Source organism: Lissotriton vulgaris, chromosome 5 (genome assembly GCF_964263255.1).
Source record: "Lissotriton vulgaris chromosome 5, aLisVul1.2, whole genome shotgun sequence".
NCBI lineage: Eukaryota > Metazoa > Chordata > Amphibia > Caudata > Salamandridae > Lissotriton > Lissotriton vulgaris.
In genome coordinates, this window is record NC_141693.1 from 405,889,509 (window position 1) to 405,907,850 (window position 18,342).

The 18,342-nt window shown below is 45.1% G+C and overlaps 1 protein-coding gene across 2 annotated transcripts in view; it reads right to left on the reverse strand.

Annotated features, from left to right (window-relative positions):
- The window catches only part of ANK3 (ankyrin 3), a 2,005,091-nt gene that overhangs the window by 1,834,654 nt on the left and 152,095 nt on the right, over positions 1 to 18,342 (reverse strand). The window lies entirely within an intron of this gene.

An 18,342-nucleotide genomic window follows, 5' to 3' on the forward strand; every position in this document is an offset into this window, starting at 1 on the left:
ATGCACATATAGATCCAGAGAGAAGTTATAGTACAAGCCCAATTGGTAATCATCCTTTTTTGTTTTTGTTTCTCTAAAGCAGTCGCTTTAACTGAATATTACACTATACTGATTAACCCCATGCCACTGGAAGTGAAAGTGGCTGACTGACTCATTCAAGTGTATTGCATGATTTTATTCAGTTTATCTGTTTGGACTAGTGTTTTCACAACATTGGGTTTTATTTTGTCACATAACTTAAGCTATGTCAAGTTGTACCTTTGAAATCATAGACTCTGTTTAAAATGGCATGCCCTACCCCAGTTTATTGTCCTTCCCCAAATCAGCACACAGAGCACTGAAATTGTCCATTTTCAATGCATTAGTGGTTTTAGCTAATTTATTCCAAACTTGTGATTTAAATGCACATTTGCTTTCATCTTTTTCAAAATGGTTCACGCCACGGGGAACCTCCTATCAAAACCTTACGAAGGCTCCCTTTCTGAAATTCAGATCAGGTATTATATTTGACTTTTAGCAGTGGCACTTGAAGATGTGGGTGGGGCTAATAAAGTGGGTGGAGCCAGTGGCGAGAGGGGGCGGGGCTTGAAAAAGTGGGTGTGGCCTCCGAAAAATATTTCAGCACCTGCACTTCATATTTTACAAATTAAGCACTGGTTGTAATGGTATGCGTTGTAAAACCCGCGTTGTAAAAGCATGCGATGTAAAAGCATGCGTTGTAATGTCGTACATCCGTTTGAAGTGTAGCATGAAAAGAAGTTTCCTAAATCAGTCAGCAGGCAAAACACTCATCAGCACCTTAGTGTTCTCAAGAACTGACTATTGCAATTCACTTCTCCTGAATGCTCAGGAGGGGGTTCTCAATAAACTCCAGACAGTGCAAAACGCTGCGGCCAGAACTCTACTATCCATCCCTAAATTTACATCTACCTCCCCGTACATTAAAAAACTTCACTGGCTCCCTATCAGGAGCCGAATCAAATTTAAGGCTCTGTGCATAGCCTACAAAACCCTGAACAACGCAGGACCACAGTTCCTAAAAAAAGCTCTCCGCCCAGTTGAACAACGTAGGACTCTACGATCTTCCTCAGCCTTCTTGCTGCACATCCCCCGGACAAGAAAGGCCAGCTGGGGAGACAGATGCTTCACTACTGCCACGGCTAAACTGTGGAACACTCTTCCACTCCACATTAAAACCGCCCCCACGCTTCTCAAGTTCCGAAAAAGCCTCAAAACATGGCTGTTCTCCCCCTCCTAACTCCCCGTCATACATGAGTGAGTTCTGTAAACATCAGCGCCGAGACACCCGTATGGGTATTTTCGCGCTTTAAAAATTGCAAAAATAAATAAATAAATAAATGTGAACTGAGTAAGCAAAGAAACCAGCCAATCAAAGAGTTGGGTAGAGGCAGAGCTTCATTCTGGGGACAAACACAAGATTAACAAAACAAGCATTTGCAATGCAATAGGTCTCGCATTTACGAGAGTTTGAGCCATTGGCATTGTAAATGACAATGCCTTTCATTTGTTTTTGTTTTGCAAACAAATAAAAGACATATTCATTTACAATGTCAATAGCTTAAACTCACGTAAATGTGAGACCTATTGCATTGCAAATGCTTGTTTCAAGGATGTGGTCAACGGATTAGATCTGGTTTCAGGAGGAATTGCGTCCATATTCTGGGAGCAAGCCAGAAAAAGAATGGATTTGCTGGAGGGCACTTAACGGCCCACCCTTTGTGAGTCTCTGTAGGTGGCTGGGGTGACTCACAGAGACATAAGAGTGGAGAAGGCCAATGGCGGACAGCAAAGCAAGGTTGGAGCAGCGTAAGAGATGAAGAGATGTAGACCAACTAGGTCACCAGAGGTGTAAAGCTACCTCGAGTGACATTACAACACTATGCAGATTGCTGAGTAACCTACCAAGCCCACATATGTAGCTGCCTAGGAAGCAGAACTAGGCATACACATTAGCAAAGAACCTTGGCTGAACATTTGGACCAGAGCTGCCAACTTGTCAATATGCATTCAACATAAAGAGAACAGTCATAAAATCCCACTACGCAGCTACACCTAAGCGCATTCCACCTACATGCTATGATGGCTTAGAAGAGTCATGTTAGAGCTGATGTGAGGGGAATAGGGAAATATGGCACATAGGTGCTGGTCACGCAACACCAGCTAAGCATGCTGCAAAAACATAGCGGATCAAATGAAAACTTTAACAGCAATCACTTTCAGCTAGATCCTTTAATACTACTATTCAGGAGATGCTGGTGACCATTCTGAGTTCCCGCTAACTCCTCACACATGGTCATGGATGCGAGAATCACAACATCACATCCAGGAATCTCTCCTACTCTCCACTTTTAAAGATGAGGAGTTCTAAATTAAGGTCCATTTATTCAACAGAAAGAATAACATCTATCATCAGGGACAGGATGAATCCATTCAAGAAAACATGGGCGCTCTTTTGAATTTGTATAAAGAATGGTGGTCGCCGTGGAGCTAAACTGGGCCGCTTGTCAGTGGGGGTGCAGGGACCGCATATTTGGCGCCTGAGTGCCTTTTCTGACTCAGAGACATCAGCCAACGATACGAGTGAGTGACTTAAAAAACAAATGAAAAGGATTATACATGCGACTTCAGAAGGTGGAAGTAGAAAAACACAATCTATTAGTTGACACCGGACGAGATGACTTCCACATATGCTGTGTTTGGGAAACAGGACCATGTAACAAGTATATGTAAAAAGAGAGAAACTTCTCTGTACACAAAAATGACAAACTTTGGAGAGAAAAAAATACCCGAGTAGAAAAATGTTCAACAACATTCTTGGAAGTCTCCTTCACGGCTTCTTGTGCAATGCAAAACAAACTTTTAAAAAGCAGAGCTTGGCAAATGCAGTGCATTTAGTACTTCAGTAAAATTACTTTACTTGAAATAGCCTCGGGTACACATAGGCAGCATTCAAACATGTAGACACTAATCTATTTATGTTTTTTCAAATACGTTTAAGATTAGTTGCAGACAGTTTTATCTTCTGTGGTTTAGTCGGTCTAGCTTTCTACAATACCCCAATATTCCAAATCCTATAAGCACTTTTACTGAACTCATCTAAATCTAATCTCAACATTTAAACAGTAGGACACAGTTAGCATCTGCTTCAAGACACCGAGCTTTCACTAAGTAAACAAAAACTCTTTACACGTTCAGCACAATTTAAACACAGAACGTTTACTTAGATACAAGCATGCTTGAGTCTTGTTGAACAATTCACTCTCCAAACGCTTCTTTGTACTTGCATGTCTTTGCCACAAGCATTGTTTGCCTCTTGTATAAACAAGCCACAAACACCACTTCCGCCACGAAACAAAGTACTTAATTTGACCAGCAGGTTGCACTGAAATCAAGAAGTTTATTTATCAACCATTAAAAAAATGAATTATTTCCTTATAACATTAAACCTCATGTGTGTGGTATTTATATTGTTTAAATAAAGCAACAGGGACAGCCAGAGATCTGCAACGGAAATGCCGCTCATAAATCAGGCCCTCTTTGTGATAATTCTTATTGCAACGTTTTTTCCCCCAAAACAAATGCTCCATTCTATGAACTTTATTTGAAGAGGATAGCCACTGAGCTTAACAGGTCACATGGAAAGCCTTAGTTTTCTGCCACGTGCCAGTTAAAAAAGAAATTGCAAAAGAGTTTCTTTGTGACCTGCAAATCAGGTGTGGCTATCAAATAAAACAACTGGAACATTCACAGCACTAAACCTGGCATGACTTAGTCATTGCCATGTTTTTAAGCCGTCAATGGGTACTTAATATGAATGAGAACATGAAAATGCCTGTGTAATGTTGTGAAATGAGTATCACTATCAGTATAAGGGTCTTATGTATAACATTGTCTCTGCTTCTGTGTTATTTTAGAAAAAGGCCTGATTAGAACTTTCATAGTACTTGGATACAGTGGCATAACAATAGTCCCTGCAGTGCGGGGGGGGGGGGGGGGGGGCCTCGAGCTCTAGGGGGCGCCCTCCATATATTTTGAAGGGGGACCTCGTAATGGTTTGTTACGTTATTGCTGGGATAAGTATAAAATCACGTGATTTTGCTGTTACCGAGCAGTAATTTTGCACCAGTACCGTGTAATTACGAGTAAAACAACTTGTTTTTTTTTCGCACACTTTTACCAACTGCTCCGAGAAAGTGGTAAATGTATGTGCGGGTCTGGTGGTGTAGTGGAGGGCGAGGGAGCGGTTGAGGGGAGTATGGGAGAGAAAGGGAAGCATTTTTCTAGCAGAAAAAAAGTGTAATGAGACTTGGCAACTTACGCCAAAGTTTCATGCATTTTTTGGGGGGGGGCTGGTTTTAGCATTCGGAAACATCCAATTTGGTTCTCCCATACCCAGTAAAACTGGTTGGGGAAATAACGTATAATCATCAGGTGTCGAAAAATTAAAGCATGGGATCATTTTTCTCTACCTATGTTACACTCGAGGCTTATGTGGAAGAGGGCTATAAATATAACCTTCTATGTCATTGGAATGTCCCGGTTTTTGGTATAGAAAATCTGGTCACCCTACATCACTGGCCAGATATTTTGGTTACATACAGGAGCCTCAGAGGACACCCATTGCTTAACATTAGTGGGCTTCATTGTCACTCTCATTTACTTGCTTTTCATAAATTGGTGCGTGCAGCATTCACTTCCGCTTATGGGTGTCCCTTTCCAGGAGTATGCCCCAAATTCTTGTGTCCTTCCACTATAATATATTACAGATTGGAACCGTAGACTAAAGATTTAGAACCTTTATTTGTAAACTAGCACTGACCAGGGCCTCCTCGCCTGATCTCCAGTAATTACAAAACCCCTCCTCAGACCCTGTGACCTCACACAGAATGTTTGTCACAGAGGGAGCATAGAATGTTGTTGACATAATTTGGGGAGCCAGAAAATAAAGAAAGGAAAAGATTAGAGATTACATGCATATATTAACGTCACTTAAATAAATGCATAGCAAATGCATACATAAATGCACATCAAATTATATGTTACCCCCATCACAAAAGGAAACGTACACAGGGCCGGCCCTAGGCATGTGCAAAGTGTGCAACTGCACAGGGCCGCCAAACCCCAGGGGCCGCCACGACGACGGGCGAGGATCGGAAGGATCTGATAATCGTGGCAGTGGCGGCCCCTGGCAGGATTTTGCGGCCTCCAGCTCCGCCCCCGGCTAAGAATGGCAGCGTTGTGTTCAATCACATGTTGTTACACTTTCACTTTGCCCAGGCAGCCAGCCAGCAGTTTGGGTCCCAGGGCCGTCAATCTTCCCTACTACCACCAATGACCGTATGACGTGACGGCCCTGGGACAGCCCCCGCGCGCTGTGCGCAGTGCGGAACTGCACACCTTCTGACGCATCACGGAGGGTCATGCTCCCGCCAGGGAGAGTGCGTGATCGGTGGTGCCACTGACTGTGCGTTGTCACGTCATCCACGTGTCTGTGACAGTGACTGTGAGAATAAAGAACATGAGTTAGGCCCCCAAGAGCGGGGTAAAGGAGTGGTGCCAGTTATGTAACCAGGGGTGGACCCTCTTCGCGCCGGCAGTAAGCTTGAGCCATAATTCTGTATATCATTGACTCCTGTGTCATCCCTGCTGACCGGGCAGACTCGGCCGCTCATGTGTCGGTTGAAAGGCAGCCGTCAGGAGCAGTCAGTGTCTTCATGGAGGCTGGTATGGAGGAAGCAGCTGCAGGCAAGTGTGAAGAAAGCGCAATGTCCGGTAGGATCTTTCCGTGTCACATGGCCGGTTCCGGGATGCTGATTTTACAACGAGTTCCTATTTTATCCCCCTCAGTCGCGCAGGACCAGGAGGGAGAAGCAACAAACAACTTCTTCAGGGAATCAGACACCAGGCACATGCAGCCAATACTCTTTTAGCAAACGTGGGAGGCATTGTGACGTCGTGGCAATGGACTAAAGTGGAAGGGTGACGTCACAGCTTAGCTCTAGTTTCGGATCATTCAAAATGACAGAGCAAAGCTAGGGCATTAGTCCACTGTGACGAGGCGGTAAACTTTTGAGGGTTAAAAGAAAAGTAACAATGTCACTTGTTTCACTCTGCCTTTCAGTGGCTCAGGCCAGGGGAAGGAAAGATGAGAGAGGAAGCATAGGCGCAGTGAACGGTAAAAGCACACGATACATGAATTGACAAACCCCATCTGAAACAGTCGAAACATGCCAAATAAAATCACCCTTACAGCACCCCTGTCATAATGCGCATTCATCACTGATATTAGTATTACTAACGGCTGAAGGAAAAAACACACCTAATGCTGACTGCTCCGTGAAGCACAGCGCTCTCTTTTACACCATTGGACTGAGTCATGCACCTCATCACCTCTTACACGTGCAAGATCCCGGAAACTGACCCTCCATTCATTAATGGCTCAACAGCCTGCACCAAGCGTCACAGGGATACTCCATTCTGACATGCTCCGTAATGTCCACCCTCGCTTATCTCCTTCCAACTTGTTAGCACAGTCCCTTCCAAAATGGCTGCAGGTCCAGGCGTCCCTAGGTAAAGGTCACCTGAGGTCAGAAGAGCCTTTACATCTTCCAAATCCTGCTCTGGTTGGATTCATGAAATACCTCTGCACTGATTCCATTCAAAGAATCCCACCTTTGTAAAATGATTGCAAACCTTGTGCTGCCCCTCTAACTAATGCGGAGGGACCCCCTCTCAGGGATGTACGGCAGGCCTCTGGAGCACAATTACGCGGCCACCAACGATCATCAGAGAACACCTGTCCCGTGTCCGACTCCGAGTCTCCGGATTGCCAGATAACTCAGTTTCATTGTTGAACATTAAAAGAAGGCGACTACAGGCAGGATAAAATTGGTGCTCTGCAAGGTATACGTTTAGAAACAGTGCTTTTTGCTCAGTATTTCATTATTCAAATTTTTCCCAAAAGTGTTCCTTTAAAGACGCATTAGTAGTAATTGCTTTTATACACTGTTATTAGTTTAATTACTCGTGTAGATAATTCATCTAGCATTCAGACAGTGGATGTGAAGCTCTTACATTCAGGGATTGGAAAATTCAAAACCTGCCTTCAGTCATCTTTTAAGGACTTGTGTAACCTGCACACATGTCACTTTTTCCTCCTGTAAAGCTCCTTGTGCAACCTCATGTATTTTGTTTGCTCACCATTGTCACTTTTGCCAATTGTAACTTAACGTTTGCTCTTGTAATTTGTTCACTTGTAATTTTCTCCTCATGTTTCACTACTGTTCCTAGCAGCGCGCGTGCCATCATTTTCGCTTTTTTTTTCCAAACAGGAAGGTTTTTTTTCAAGGGCCAACAACAATTAAAAGAATGATTTGAGCGGAAAGCTAGGGCTGATGGCAAGTGTAACAATGTGTGTGAATTATATGAGTGCACAAACCATAGATTGCTTAAAAACAACAAGAACATGGCGCCTGGTTAGAACACCGCTGCTGGCATAGTTCCTTCGCCAAAACACATAACATTTCAGAGCCAACTGGATTAGGTCCTTTTTTGGGGGGGGGGGGGAGGCAGAGCAGATTTTTTGTAAGGACGAAAGGCTTCCTATCTTGGATCTCACTGGACGTGCTCCTTGTTGTTTTTGAAGCCCGCTGGGGTATTGGTACAGTGCCTCTCACCAGTCTAGGAGCAGCCGCAGGTACTGGTCATTCATCTAACAACTTTTCTGGACGTATTATTAAAACACCTTCCTGAGCACCGCCCCGTCCGGACCCCCTCTTCCGGGGCCCCACCTACGCTCCCTGCACAGGGCCACCATGAGCCTAGAGCCGGCCCTGACGTACATGCCACATTTCACTTCTTTGTCAGAGGAATAAAAACCTTGGGAAATTTCTGTGTCAATTACTTTCTAAATCCTGAAATCTAACAGCAACACGATGTTCCCTGTGCCTATCTCTGCACAAATTAATTGGTAACCAGTCCACCCTTATCAAACCACTTCCTTCATCTCCACTGCTGTCTTATACACGTTAACATGTAACCACTGCAACCTTTCTCATCATCACTCCAATCTTCTCTCTGGTTAACTTCAGTTTTTTTTTTTATCTCACATCTGTTTTTTAAATACAATGCAACACTTCTTTTTATTGTATTTTTGTCAAGGTTAAACCCGCAAACCAATTATGTTCCCTCTTCATCTTCAAAGGCAGTGGCGGTGGTCATTAACTAAATGTGGTGGGAGAGAAAAAGTGTTGTGCAGACTCAATGAAAATAACCTTGGCAAACACTAAGTTGCCAACCTGCATTACATTATCGTTTTAAAGTTTAAATGTTTACGTTTTAATCATTAATGTAATGAATATGGGAGATTCCTTTTACATTAAATAAAGCAAAATTAAAAAGTAGCTTACCTTGCTGAACTTCCTTGCTCCGGTAATGGTGTTCTTATCGTCGTCCAGCACACGACCAAGCCATCTCCCCTAACCAGTCTAGACGCTTCTCTCATGCTGCTAACCAGCATGAGAGAAGCACCAGGATTTGATGGAGCAGGCTATCTCAATACTAACAAGGCCCTGGAGGTCTGTGCTTGCCCTTCATCCTGCTTTCTAAGACAATTTAGTTTGGAGATGTTCAAAGTACGCTTGTCAGGCTGGCTGTCGCAAAACAGACAGTCAAAAAGACTTGCACCTTTTAAACTTGTGCACCACTCCTCATCACCTGCTGCCAGTCAGCAGCAACGGCCTCACCCTGTCCACCAGTTCGGGGTGGCAGTGGAAAAATAAGATGTTATAAAGTCATTTAATTTTTTCTTTTTTCTGTGCCCTCAGCAGGCAGAGGACCACTCCTCTGCCCAGTGCCCAAAAGGAAAAGTATACGCTGTTCAAAGGTTCTAAGCAATTAATGACGGTCACTCACTCTTTCCAACTTGATCTTCAGATAATCACCCTCCCAAATCCTATTTCTCTTTGGCAAGTTATTCTCTTCCACCTGGGTTCCACACTTGGTAGTGGCATAACAAAGGACCCCGCAATGCAAGGGGGCCCCCAAGCTCAAGATGGCTCCCTCAGTACAGTGCCCTCGCAAGCGTGCTCCTGAGTGAGCCCAGAGGGGGGGCCCTCCATGTACTTTGCAGGGGGGCTGCCTCAAGTTTCGTTACGCCGGTGACACTAGATCATCCACTGCAGAAATATTCCGGTCCTAGGTACTCCTCCCCTTTTCCTTACAAAGAGCAACTCACTCATGGATGCATTCACTGTAGTGTTGTAAGCCCATACCATTTCCTCAACAACATCTTTCACTCCTTCCCTACTACTCACTGGCATTTGTATGCTATAATTGATTACCACAGTATAAAGCTGTGCAACTCATTGCAATTCTTCACGACTAATAGCATTACTCTCACCTTGCAAGCTTCCTCTAAACTAGCAACAATACAATCCGATCCGCACTTTTCTTCCCTTTCCCCCACCACTAAAAGGTAACCTAGAAAAGCATTCCGCTTGAATATTTCTCCATTCGGCCACATACTAAACTATAGACCTAAATTATTGCATGAAATAAGGATATCTAGCTAAACTTGGAGAAATACGGTTTGCCCCTCCTGGTTGGAAGACTTTGATTAAAGTTTTGTGATCAGTGCGTAATGTGAAACACACCCATACAAATATGTGCAGAAGTATTCCACACCTGATGCAACTGCTAACTCTTCACTTGTGATCACCCCATAATTAAGATCTGCAAAGATCTTGATGCACAAACAACAGTTTTTTCATGTTCCCTCTTTGGCCTTCTTAAAGCCTCGATCTTCTCTGCAAAATTGTGAACACATTTTGCATAATACTCTATTAGCCCCATAAAGGAGCACAATTGTTCTTTTCCCTGAGAAGCTGAAACCCATCTAATAGCCTTAACCAGATCCTCGTAAAGTGTAACACCACGTTCAGAGATGGTGTGCCCCAGATATTTGATTTCACTTAATAAAAAATTGAATTTCCCATTACGTAGCATTAAACCAGACTCCCTTAACACCTCCAATACCTTCACCAAAACAGAATTATGTTCGTCTTCCATAGCACCAATCAGGTAATCATCTTCAAAAAAGACACACTCAACCTATTCTTGAACAATTTACTCATCATACATTGACAGATGCTTGAATCTGATGCCAAACTAAAGAGAAGTGTAGTAAATTTAAACATACCTTCTATTGTAATGAAAGAAGTGATTGACTTAGATTTGAGATGTCACAATCTGGTGATAAGCTGATTTTAAGATTAATCTGGTGAAAATGTCTGCATGCTTAAGTAGCAACATCATTTCTGATGGTAAAGGAAACATATCCATAACTAGGCATTGATTCAAATTCCGTAAGTCGACAAAAAAACTCAGATGGCCACCACCTTTTCCATAATAAGACATGAGGATACTACTCCTTCACTTTGCATGTCCTCTAACACCTTTTTAAAGTCATTGTGAATTACAATGGGAACCTTACACACCCTATGACATACTGGTAACACTCCCCCTTTAAGTTTGATTTTATGCACATACCCCTTAAAAAACCTATATTCTCCTTGAAAACATATGTATATTTGCTCAAGATATTTGCTAAGAATTCACTAGACTGGACTACTAACATTTGTTTGTTGGATCGTGGAACAGGTACAATGTGCAAATCATATTGCAGACCCTACTTAATACCCCTGGACCCTTGTGTGATACATACAATTTGTGTGTTGCCATACGTCCTTTGCAAGCAAAGTGGCCTCTACAAAACCAAAAATCTGAATCTGTTCTCTTCCATAACCCTTGGGATGAATATCTCTCGGTTGTTTAAGGAGTGAGAGTCCACATTTTTTCAAATAGTATACATTGATCCTGTGTCAACCTTTAGTTCAGTCTGTTTGTCATTCATTAGGAATTGAGCCTTTGGTCTGCTCTTTCTTCCATCGCCCTTTTATCAATTCAAAAAACTTTTTCTAAGATTTCACTTTCTACATTAACACAAGCTACTCTGGATATTACTGTATCTTTGCACACACTAGCTATATACGCTCTTCTACCACATTTGTAGCATTACTTTTCTCTCGCACAATACCCGTTAAAGTTAGCTGCATACAACATGCTACCACATCTTTAGCATCATTTGTTTGCTGATTTGATGCAAGACTTGATGGGTTTCTCCTTCATTTTGTCAGCAAGTCTCTTTTCTTTATTCTCCGCACCCCTAAATGACTTTGTTTTGCTTGCTTTCTTTTCCACCAACATTTACCTCCTCATTTTCCTTGTATTAATTCACTGCATTTCTCTCATACGGGAATCTAATGCTTCTGTAATCTTTACAATGCCTAATGCTTCCACTAAAGTGGTAATAGGCAAAGTCTGTAAAATCTGACGAAACTGATGTACATAGACAGCACTCATTTCCCTTCCTTTCCCACTCCTCTCCCTGTGGGCACCATGGATACTGTAAATTATTGACCATATCACCCTGCCAGTAAGAACCCGTACCCCTATGCATATGTGCAGCCATTCTAGGCACCATGGCCTTTTTACCCATTGGAATCCCCAGCTTCCCTCCTGCGCGTATCTTGCACCCCCTCTCTCATGTATAGACCATGAAACCCTTTCCCTTTGCGCGATCCTGATGTGAAAAGGTAACCCTCCTGCTTGACCCAGGCCTTCCCCATTTCCCTCTCGAAGAAGCATCCTTCGCCTCAGCTGACATAGCCCCCCCCCTCCCAGTTGTATCTGACTGCCCCCGTTCTCTCATGTACAGGTCATAAGATCTCTCTCTCTCTCTCTCTCTGCGCGACTCTGGCCCTGCACGCACCCTGACCCCCTCCTTCTCCTCATATGAGCAAGTCATAAACCCTCTTCTTCCGCAAAGCCCTGTCCTTGAGAGTCACGGCCGCGCCTGACCAGCACCTCCTTCCCTTCCCTGAATGCCCCTCTATTGACAAGCCCTCCCTCCACGCTCGATTGTCCACGCAGGCATGAATACCACTCCTTTGATGACCCCTTCCCCCGAGTTCGGCTGACCACACATGTCCGAGGCCATCGCCTAAGCCAGGAGATACCATTTACTGCCCTTATTGTATGCCTAGCCACCCCACCCCCTGGGCCATGATCAGGCGCACACATCCTACGACACACTCAGCTGCATGATTGCCCTCCCCTCTTATCAGCAGGTCAAGGGTCCCCATTGTGAACGTATGTGGAATAGGATCATCACGAGGATTATAGGGATATCTTCCTTTTGCGACATACTGACCTGATTGTACCATCAAATGTTTTGCAAAGTATAAAAGCAAGAGTCTCAACTCACTTGTCAGAGCACCTCCCGAAAGACACTGTGTTTCGTGTCCGAAATGACTGGCTCTCCTCATGAGAAATAAACTCTGTTCTTGATTCCTGCTTCCAGCGCCCGTCTCTTTATTTGGTAACTATTCAGAATGGGAACTAAGAGGCGGTTTGCGCCAGCGGCCTGGGCATCGATAGAATTATGGGCTCACTTTCCACAATTGGCGTCCCAACGCGGGGTCCATCAGTGACATAGGGTTCGGTAAGAGAGATCCAGACGAAGAAGTGAACGTCTAAAATGATCGGAGTATACCTGCCTTGAGAGGGCCCTAGCCCGGCTGCCGATCGACAGAACTTCACCAATTCTGAACGGACCTCTCTTGAGTGACCCATTGTCCTGACTGGAATCCCACAGGAATGCTACATGGAGTAAGAGAACGATCGGGCGCTGGAGGAGGGAGTCGAAGAACTATCCGTATGGTCCGGTCCGGGTAAGATTAAGTAGGGTGTTTTTACGCCTGATTGGTAGGGTGGTTCTATCCACCTGATTGATTGATTGATTGTATTGAAATCGGTATTTGTATACTGATATTGTATTGGTTGGTATTGGTTCATTTAGCTTTGAAGGCTACTTGACATATTGGTTCTCTTTTGAGAACGAGACATTCTCTGTTTGCAAACAGCGGCGAATAGGAACGTCGTCCCTCTTTGCAGATAGAGAAGGGTAGGTAATGCAGACTTTTGTCCCCGTTGTAATCCGTCATGCCTACTTTTCTCCCCACTGAATTGTTTGAAGTCGATTAATAATCGATTGTTGCTCTTTGAGATCTTCCCTGTCCACAAACAGAGACGAATAGGAATATTCTGTTCCCTTTATGGATAGCGAAGGGCAGGTAATGCAGACATTTGTCCCCGTTGTAATCCGTCATGCCTGTTTTTCTCCCCATTGATTGGTTGGTTGCCTGGACATTGTTGTCCCAGGAATTGTTTCGTTTGAGGTATTTTCTATTTGCAAACAACGTGAAATAGAAACACTCTGTCTAGTCTTTGCAAGTAGAAAAGGGTAGGTTATGCCCCTTTGTGAATTCGTCAGTCCTACCCACTCCCCACTGGTTGGTAATTGTGGGGTAGCTCGCATGGTCCGCCCAGGAGACTACCCTTATGGAGGACATATGCTCTCTACTCATGGGCCATTTAGTAGAAAATAGACCGACTGGTCCGTCCAGGAGGCTACCCTAGTAAGTGGAAGTACATCGCTCGGTCCGTCCAGGATGATACCCTAATGAAGGAATATATGTTCCCCTTTTGATCGATAATCTCGTTCCACCCCGGACCATTTATTGGAGGGGACTCGTCTGGTCCGTCCAGATGTACCCCCCTAGTGAAAAGGACACATAAAAATATGAAGTGATCACCGTTCCCTACTAACAGAAAGCTTTAGCTCGAAACACGCTAAGGAAGAGAAAGAAAAATAAAAAGAAATCAGGCTAAGTCAGTAACCCCCTGATGAGCTTTTGACTTCACCAAAAATAAGAAACATTAGGAATAGTTCGTAATAAGAAATGTAAAATGGCGAAAAGATTTGATAGCAGAACATAGCCACGTGGTAGCTAGGCTTCACTGCCTGTTCCTGCTCCCAACATGTCTGCCTCATTGCCCGCCCCGCCCAAATAACGGTCACATGAAATAGAAACAACTCAATAGGTACCTACCCCCATTCCGGAAGCTCAACGAAGTGCAACAGGTCCGCGGTTACGCCCATCCGGAAGGCGAGGCCTGGAGGCACGAGGGAGTCGCCTGGCCATGGTCAGGAGGAGATGATGTTGGGCAGGCGGTCCAAAGGATGACAAGGACCTCTCCATCTTCTCTCTTCTGCCGCCCTGCAGGCAGCGGGGAGAGAGGGGGCTGTCTTGCCTCGGCCACCGACCACCCCTCTCTCTCACCCGATCCGGCTTTTTGTCGAAGGCCGAAGCCAAGGCGAGGACGGCGGCGAATCAAGTAGTCCCGCCACATGCCAAATTCGCCGCCTGCCGCCGCCTGCATAGGTACAGGCAGTCCCGCCACACTCCAAGCTCCCTGGAGAGTTGAAGGTAGTCCCGCCACATGTCAACAAGGGAAGGGGGGGGGCTGTCTTGCCTCAGCCGCCGACCACCCCCCCCCCATCGTCAATGGCTGGCACGGCCAATGTCGAAAACGATGGAGCCGAAGAACGGCGCGGGGTCGCTGGAAGGGGGAGGTGGCGCGAACGACCCTCCCCCACCTCCCTCCAGGTGGAGGCTTCCAGCGACACCCCAACACTCTTTGCTTAAAGAGGGTCAACATCAAAAAGCGGTCTTCTGCCCAGGACGGGCACTCGCTCCATATCGCCTCTCCTCGACCTTGAAGATTCTATAAGAGCCGGGGGGCCCCCGACCCCCTGCATGGGTGCCCCCGCCCCCTTCGCTGGGAACCACGACATCGGCGCTACTCCTGCCGGCACCAGACTCGGATCGGAAATGGCTAAAATGCCGCCACGGCACAGGCTTGTTCAGTTCCGGAGGAACACCAGAATGACCCGGTAGGAAAATTGTTGCCGCCCTTCCCATTCTTTGACTCGTGGTCCATATTTGTTAGACTGTTAACCTCATTGCACGAGACTTTCTGAACTGCCAATGGAAAGTTCTGGGCCAACCATGCGAGACTAGAGATACTCTGACTGTGCTGGAACTTGCCTGACCCCACCCAAAATGGCGCCGACACAAAATGAGACGTTTTTAATGAACTTTGTTGCACCCTGATTGCGCAAGCTTTTTACCCCGAGATATATATAACGTTTGGATAACGAAAGTAGATATGAAGGATATTGAGTATGTGCTTGGACGATGAATTGACTTAAGGGTGGGTACCGATTATGAGTTGGAAAATGAATTGGTGTAATTTAAGGTAATGAATGAACATTGGATAATGTATTTATGAATTTGTTGAAGATGAATTACTGACATACATCATGCTTGCTCTGTAGGGGAGTTTAATACGATTTTATTGCACTGCCGCACTTTATGCAATGAACTGCCACCAGCTTTTGTTCTCCTTATGTACAGTTCCAATCTGCTCCGTGGCTAGTCCACTGGGTTGTAGGTCTGTATTTATGTGTCAACACTTTTTATTAAAAGTATTTTGAAAACGAAAGCATAGTTGTAGCGGTTGCAATTAATGAGTCTTGAATGTATTACTACTGTGAACAACGAGAAAGTATGATGAAGGTTAAAGGTTAAAAAGCGACCCGATATTCAGCAGCCACACTATGTGTCACAGGCAGCCGGAAAAGTGCTTTAGAAGACCTAAAACGACACCACAGAAATGCCACCTGATCGCCACCCTTGTACCCGATCGAAAGGGGTTACGACCAAGTAACACATGTAGATACACAGATCATCAATGATTATCTGTCTGACCTTCCTGGTCCATTAGGGCTTAAACGCCGTGATGGTAGGGAAATGCACTACGTGGAAATAGGTCGAGTATGTGGTAGGTAAAAACATTTCCGGATTACTGCATGCTGATGAGGTTTGAATATTGCCTCCCCCACCCCTTCTTTCTCCTCCCTTCTGCAGGTCACGTCAGGACACTGGCTGATGTATAGATGGACGACGACCGAACCGCCGATGAGAAGGGGAAGAAAGGAATATGAGCATGGTCCTTATGACAAATAAAAGTTTTTTAAAGACGTAGACTTAAAACATGACTGTTCCTCCTTAGAACATAGCAACTGGGAGGATGGACCGACATAGAAACTGGACAGGTACTGAATGACGGGAAAGAGAAAAAAAATTGACTAGAGACGACACGTTAAATAATATAACTGGACGTTTTTACTAGGTAGGGAGAGGACAAAGAAAAAAAATACGGGTAAGGGTTGCCACGGCACCACCCGCCTAGGGAGTTAGAAATGTTGCCGATGTTCAAAATGCACTGCCCCCTTTCTCACACTCTTACAGATATAGCCAAGCTGTCCGACTGTTTTCCCGATCAATATTTGCCGTTGCCTCAGCCTGGAGAACTTCCCACCACAGGAGGGAACAGAAAATGGTTTAAGATCCAACCATGGGTAACTAGCGCAACAAGGTTAATTTCTGATCGACCAACCGAGGTGTGAGTATTGGTAATTGGGAACGCTCGCAGGCATGACAAGCGAGAAGGGAAAGGGGGGAAGGGCAGAAAGAGCTAAGCACGTAGATAAATAGGATAGTAACGATATGTAGAAAATATAAAAACAGATCTTGTAGACTAACAATTGTTTCCTGTCTTGTCGTGAATGTCTTGTACATGCGTAATATATGTGCCGTCTTCCCTGTCTGAGTTTGTGTGTGTGTGTAACGTACGAATTTATGTCTCCCCTCTGTCTGTATCTGCGGGTCGCCTGACCTTTGCCGTTCTGTGTTGTGAGCGCACTAAATGACCTATTTTCGTACACGTCTCTCTCTCTCTCTTCACTCCTTTTTATCTCTCTTTCTTTCTCTCTCTCTCTCTCTCTCTCCACTCCTTTTTATCTCTCTCCCTCTCCTTACATGTCATACGTGTACCGAATGGCTCGTTTAGATTGCGGACGACTCTCACTCTCTATGAGAGTCTCCCTATTTTCCCTCCCTCTTTTTGGTAAAATTGTGCCCCACCGGCACCAGTCTGATTTGATACATATTTGAACGCGAAGGTGTTCAGCGAAATTGACCGAAACTAAAATGACTGTATTTTCGCCATGTTACTGCCTCTCCTTTCTGCAAAAATGAATGAACTTGAATTGGCTGAGAAGGAAAGGACAGGTAAGACGACTAAAGTCCCCCAAATCAGGCCATTTATAGGGGAACTATATGTCAATGGCATCCTATGTCTGTTCTTCAGAGACGAACGCCAACGTCTAGATTGACACCCAATACCCAGATTGCCTCACCCCTTTGCACCCAAGCGCAAGCGCCCGAAGCATCCCCGCCCCATTTTTGATAGAACCACTTCTGCTGTCCCGGGTATTAACGTAATGACCATGGGTAGCTGTTGACCCTTGAGGAAATCTTGTTTTGCCCGACTCTCGACGATAGCACCCCCACCCTGTCTGAAAATATGATTGTTCCTGAAGGGAAATGCTCTGTAATATTGAATATGATGTAACGCACAGTTGATGGAAATGTGATTTATCCTCATGTGAGTTATAAATAGGACAATGAATAAACCTGCCATAGACTCAGTAGGAATGCTGACACATGCACTGCTTGGTAATAGACCTCTGACTGTGACCAATGAGCATAAAATCTCAAATGCGAAGAATTGAGGGAGGAATTCATATGCGTAGATGTCTTCTTCTGCCATTTCTCTAAAACGTTGTCTTGTACCTATTCAAAGATTCACGATCACCGGAGGAGATGGGTCAGACGTGACGTTCAGCCTGACTGCAGACCTTGGGACACGTATGACATCGACCAGAGGTGGAGCTGCAGAGCAACAAGGCACGGGACGAGACCGCAATTTCAACGTGGAAAATGAAAAAAATGACGGGCCGCCTCGAAGCCCTCCGACTGCTAACCCACGTGTGCCTGGAGTCTCCGTCTGCCTTCTTAGGGCCCAATTGACGGGCCTGCCTGCTTGTTATCCTTTGCTCCCTTGGTCCCTTTTTGTGTGTCCCAGGAACTCTGACCCAACTCCGCTCACTCTTTCTATCGACTATTTGAACCACATCCACCCACCTTCCCACGTGACTTTCTGCCAAAGGAAAGAGCTGCAACTATATGGGAAGAGGGTGTTGCCACAGAACTATAGGTGCCGAGCATAAGGCGCCGCCAAACGGACTGTTTAGGGAACAGGACTGTGGTCTAACAGCAGAGGACTGACCGCACCCTGCAACGCGTAAGGATCGAACCGAGCTGGACCTATAGCTCCACCGCCGGTGCTCAACAGTGCCAACGAAAGTACCCGGATTAGAGCCTACCAGTGATGGCTCCCTGATAAAAGACACTGTGACGAAGAGATCTTGTGTATTGAACTGAATTCCGC